Source organism: Olea europaea, chromosome 18, assembly GCF_002742605.1.
Source record: "Olea europaea var. sylvestris chromosome 18, O_europaea_v1, whole genome shotgun sequence".
In the NCBI taxonomy this organism is placed as follows: Eukaryota; Viridiplantae; Streptophyta; class Magnoliopsida; order Lamiales; family Oleaceae; genus Olea; species Olea europaea.
This window is the reverse complement of record NC_036254.1, coordinates 14,906,809-14,913,154: the sequence shown is the minus strand read 5'-3', so window position 1 is coordinate 14,913,154 and position 6,346 is coordinate 14,906,809. Positions and strand designations below refer to the sequence as shown.

The 6,346-nt window shown below is 33.9% G+C and overlaps 1 pseudogene; it reads right to left on the bottom strand.

Annotated features, from left to right (window-relative positions):
* Window positions 1-1,762: 1,762 nt before the first annotated feature.
* LOC111366782 overlaps window positions 1,763-6,346 on the bottom strand; it is a 26,427-nt pseudogene continuing 21,843 nt past the window's right edge.

Genomic DNA, 6,346 nt, shown 5'->3' with positions numbered 1-6,346 from the left:
TATTTATATGGTGCATTAGCTTGAGAACACGCACAATTATTTCGAAGTCCATGCCATATGCTCACGGTGCAATATGCAATGTCTTCTGATCTTTTCTATTACGGTTTTCATTTTAAAATTCAAAGAAACTGGAGGATTTTGTTAAGCCAGAAGTGCCTATGACGACACACTCCCGCAACTGATGTATTTAGAAGTTCAGATTTTTTGAAGTAATGCCAGAACTGCATATTTATATTTTTATGTTCTTAATGTGGCAGAGGCAGCAATTTTGGAGACTGGGTCGAGGAGAAAGAGATGGTGGATGACCTATAATTGGGGAAGAGTGAAGACGGTATTTTTCCAGATTCCTTTTAAATTTTTTGTTTCTTTGGTTTTCATTATTTTTGTCCTTTCCTTTTTTACCTTACTTAAAGTAGGGTTTAACATGGTCTGGTGCGATTCGGTTTGATTCGATTCGATTCTAACGAGAATCAAATCGGATTCGAAATTTTCGAGTATTTAATAAGTGGAACAGTTATGTCCAAATTTAATTATGGAAACGTTTAGTTTCAATTCCATTCGGTTCAGTTCGGTTTGATTCCATTTCGTTCCCAGGTTCCGTATTATAATTTATTTTTTAACATTTACAATGTTACATTAATTAAACTAATGATATGTTTAATCTTAATTCTTACAAAATAATATAGTTCAATCTTATGTATCTTTGACGACTTTCTTTACTAAGTTTTTCAAAGATTTAATTGTTAAAATCACAGAAAAAGGAAGATAGCGAACTCGAAATAATTAAGAGAGGCGTTGTCGAGTTTCAATTTGATTTCTCCAGAACATTAGAAATGGTATTACGATAAAATAACAAATTTGGATAAAACTTTGGTCAATTTGATTAAATTGATTTTGAATTGAAAATTAGAAATAGAAAAATCATATTTTTGGGTTTGATCTAAATTAACTAGTTAGCAAATTTATTTAGAAAAATAAAATAATTTGACTTATTTAAAATAAATTAATTAAAAAAATTAAGGAGATTCGATTCTTCGATTTTTGATCTAGAATCGAGAATCGAACAAAATTCGTCGATTCTCGATTCAGATACTCGTTCGGGTATTTAACTTAAGAAGAGCATCGGTTCGATTCGATCAGTACGGTTCGAGAATTTTGTTCAACCCTAACTTAAAGTAAGGGCAAAATCGTCTTCTTATTGTTTGGTTGCCATTATAATGAGATTTTGAAAATAATTTATTTTGGAATACTAATTTTCGGAAGAATGTGTGGCTAAAAAATAAGGAAATTTTTTTTATTTACATGTAATATTATTTTATTGAAAAATATGAATTTAAAAAGAAAAGAGAAAAATGTATTAAAATTCTAACGGGACTAAACAAGAGCTAATATTTCAATTTTAACAGTCATATGGATGGTTTTCCGACCATCAACGATCCAAAGTCACATACTTCCATAGGTTGGGGATGCAAAACCTCATTTTTTAAGGTAAGGGAGCCATATCCACACTACCTAAAAGATTGGACTCCAGCCCTGATTTCCCATTTATATATAAGACAACTCTACACTAATCCATGCGATTGGTAAATACGCACACAATTTACAGGACTTTTACAGTGTAATCTAAGAATAACATATCAATAATACAGTAATATTGATCATTACTCTCCTCAAAAGGCACATTTTGTTTAAATCAACTGTTGGACAAAATTTAAAAAAAAAAAAAAAAAAAAAAAAAACAAACCCAAAGGGAAAAAAAAAAAAAAAAAAAAAAAACCATACCAGAGGGCAACCATTGTGAAGCAATAGAGCATCGGTAAGGCTAAGAATTTCCACCTACTGCATTTGCTTGGATTCATTTCTTAGGAAGATGGGGTTCTATTGATTCCACAACTACCTGCATCATACAGGAACTAACGCTGTTATAACCCATGCTTCCTTGAGTTATCATGTCAAATGAGGAATAGAATTATATTCTAGCCGTAACCTGTATCTGAAATAGGGAATAACCTACTTGATACAAAAAATGTGTGTTTGCACAAATGGTGGATGAAAAACTAGGCACAGATTGAAAAACAGACTAGAGTACTTGGATAAGTTAGACTCTACTTTTATATTCTCTCACCACTAGTAAGCCCTTCCTTTCAATAGGGTAGACAACAAAACCGTAAATAATCTATGCTTTGGCCTAAAAGAAAATGTCATGTTCACCTACTAAAAGTATCGTTCACACGAATGTAAAGCCAAGATGAAGGATACTACAGGACGCTGAGAGTCTGTCACGGTAACAGCAACAACGTCTGATAAACATCATCTACGACGATGCAAGTTTTCCATTTGAAATATTGTGGAAGTACAAGAATACATCGACAAACTAAGCATTGTTCCAATAATATGGGATTGTTTCCAAAATCCTTTTCCAACTCTCTATTCGGTTTATTGCTAGATGTAATATTATGTGATTACGAGAATATACTATTATATTTTTTTTTTTTTTTAAAGAAAATGTAGTTGTACCCTCCCATCATAAGACAATGAAGCAAATATCCAGGGTTCTCGAGAACTCCAAGCAAGGTCTGCAGCCAAGTGAACCAGTTAAAGTTGAGTTAAAGCACTAAATCTGAAAGAATTTCAAATTTGTAACAATTACCAGAAACACTGTCTTCATAATCAGTGTATGAATGAAGCAATGCATCTACGGTCTACCTCCCTTGTAGGTGATTCCACGAGGCTGCCAAAATTATAAATAATGATAAATATATAATGGTCAGATAATGGCATTGAAGTTGGACTTGTAAAGATAATATACACCTGTCCGAAGAAAAATCGTCACTGTTTGGAGGAACCGACCATAAATTGACAGCAGAGTCAGTTCCAGCACTCTACATCAATTTGGCAAAAAAAAAAAAAAAAAAAAAAAAAAAAAAAAAAAAAAAAAAAAAACAATGACTAGAAATAACATCATGCCCTTTCTAAGAAGCATATATTTAAGAGAAAATTGTTCTAGGAAAATGATGAATTGAGTTTGATCTGCAATGTGCACGCAGAGAGAGAAAGAGAGAACCAGAATAAAGCCGTCATATTCCGGATTACATTTAACAGTCCATGTCCTGTCAACAATATCAATATTTTTTGACTTATCAAATAATCAATATTAGTGAATAAATGATTAAAAGATCCACTCAGAACTACCATTATAACATGACAAACATGAGAAAAACAAGAGAATTGCATTCTTTTCTTAGAAGGGCTGGCCTGGCAAGCTTCATTGTGCTTTATGGGGATACAGGAATCGAGTTTACATACAAAGGAACAAAAACTGTCATAAAAGAAAGGAACGAATACAACAGAAATGCCATTTGAAGAAACCAAACATCAATAGATACCCAAAATTAAACTAGGGATGTATCATTATTCACAAAAATACCAGTGTGAATGTTCAGGGAGCTCAGAGACTGGGTACTTCGATTTCTGAGTTCCCGTATATGCATCTCAGCCTCATCTTCAGCAGTTACCTTAGACACGTCAACCAGTCTATTAAAGAGAGGGATAGAGAAATGATTGAAGCTTTAAAAATATTTTTTTTCTGCATTCAAAAAAACTTTCATCCTTCCTTCAATTGCAAATATTGAAAGAAAATTTACAGGAACGTTAAGAAAGATCAACCAAGAGAGACCAAGAAAATAATTTTTAAGTTTTATTTCTTTTTCAAGAGAAGAATATGGATGAGTATGAAAATTGGTTCCCCATTATTTTCATCATTTTGTCAATTATAATTGTATTTAATGGCGAAAATTTCCAAAACACAATATAATGATGGCCCTTAGCAATTTGCAGGTTGATCAAGCAGCAATCACTTCACTTACTTTCCAACTAGGGCCACATTCTACTCCTAGGAACAACTATCCTTTTTTCTGTTAGTGTGTTCAATAAAAAGTTACTTTTATAATTATACAGACATATAATTTGCATACTGCATTTTAACCATTCTTCAAGCTTCTTTGTTATTTTAAATTTAGGTCAGTTTTTGAACGGGTTAAAAATTTAGGAGATATTATAATATTCCATTACCTTGTCCATCAATTTTATCAAGACACTGTGATTGAGAGGTTGAAGACAACATGCATGAAATGAAAATAAAACAAAAAGGTCTTTTGAGCAAAAAGATAATCATTAGAAATAAAAGCACATATTGATCTAGAAAAACTCACTCCTAAAATGGTCAATAAGTAAGGAGCAAAGAATGGGAAATCAGCCTGCCAACCTAAAGTGAAACTATCCCATATATAAAGGTGTGTGCATGCACAATACAAGTCTACATAAGCCAGCCAGCCATCAATGTGGTGTGCAACAACATTAATACAAAGAGCATGAGTATTCAATGCCCTTCAGTATTCAACTAAACAAAAATCATCTAAACTAAAATGAATGTCAATCTCAACATAAAGCAAAGATGAATTTGTCTTGACAACAGCATGTCTTAGGAGCATGCTAATGTTAAAAAAATCATTTTGTATTGCTTTGGGCCTTACAGATCCGAAGGATAGACTAGGGATGATAATTTGGCTCGTTGGCTCGAACAGGCTCAAGGCTCAAGTCGAGCCCCACTTTGGGACATCGGGCCAGCTTGAAAATAAAAGGCACTTGTGGCCTTTTAAATAGTCAGCACAATAGTCAGCGCACTGTGTTCAGCAGGCAGCAAACAGCTACTTAAAAAAAAAAAAATCGAGCCGGCTTACCTCGGCTCGGTAAGACTCGAGCCGAAAACTGTGTATGTGAGCTTTAACTCTACTCGGCTCTGTTCGGGCCAAGAAAAGCCAGACTTAATTTTACTCGAATCAAGCCTGAGTCTCGAGTTTCGGCTCACAAGTCTACTCGGCTTGTTGACATCTCTAGGATAGACAAACAAAATACCTTTTCATTTCTATGAACTTTTCTTTCTTATTACCAAAAATCAACCCTGTAGGGTCTATCAAGTCTCTAGGAAAGAGGAAATAATTACCCAAAAAAAAAATATTAATAATAACAGTTATTTTTAAAGGCAATAAGATACATAAATAGCACACCCTTCAAAATTAAATTTGTAAAATAGCATGCATTGATTGGGATAGGTGTTAAAGAAGTTCAACTAATCCATTTTAGATATTAAAATTCAATACGCACTGAGATTCATTTGTTCCAAAAGATATAAACATAAGTCACAAATTTCCAGTTAACCCAAACAAGCATCGAATAGCAAAATGATAAGCATAGAGCAGAAAGGTATTCCACTTTCTTTTTATCTTCAAAACAACATTATCAATAACTACGTTTTACAATTGTGTCTTGTTTTCAGCTTCAAGCTCACAGTTTAGCCATGAAAGGATAAGCTCACCATTTGATCTTCGAACTGTGAGCATCCACATTAGCAGTTCGTTCATGTTGAGGGGAATTCTGCTGGCCATATAACTCGGGGATTTGCCATATTGCTGCTCCATATGATTCACCTTCGAAACACAAAAAAAAAAACAACATATAACTAAATTTAGAAAACTGTGAGATGCAATGTGGAAGTCCATATAAGCCGGAATACTTTTAGGAAAAAAATAGATAAAAACGACCTACTTACCCGAAGAGAAGACATTGAAGAATATGCGTTGATCAAAAGGACAAGAGGCGAGGTCCCAAAATTCATTCGGATGCGAAAACAAACCTTCGAAGATCAATTCAGTCTTCCCCCGATGAAAGCCTTATCAAATGCACCTGAAATTTAAAAAATCACGTTAAATCAAATAAACACTGCCATCAATAATAAGTTTAGAGGGAAAACTGAAACGACCTCGTTTTCTTCCTTGAGACAGTGCCGGTGAGGAAACTGTAGGAATTGGTTCAAGAACCACCATACATATACAGGGAAAATTTTGCCAGATATTTCACAGGTACTCACATTGATGAGCCCGTGCTAATTTTTTTTATACATGTGGGGCCCTCGCTACAGTGAGGGCCCCTGTATAAACCCTGTAGAAAAAGTCCTCCCTGGTTCAAATTATTAACCAAAAATTGGAAAATGAAAAGGTACGTAAACGTGGAAAATGAAATGGTATGACTACGTGTCAATTTCGACCAAATATTCGAACTTGATCTTATGGTCAAATTACAAAAGTAAATAGATCAACTTATTCTACTCGTCAAGTAGATCATCGTGATATATTTGGAATCTCGAAACCAACTCCGAATGAATGAGAAATTGCGGACCAAAGTTGGAAGAAATGAAGTGTTGCAACTTTTCGAAATGATGCAGGTTTTGGCCAAGTGTTGCAACTTCTTGAAAGGATGCATGTTTTGGCCCACACTACTTCATTTGCAC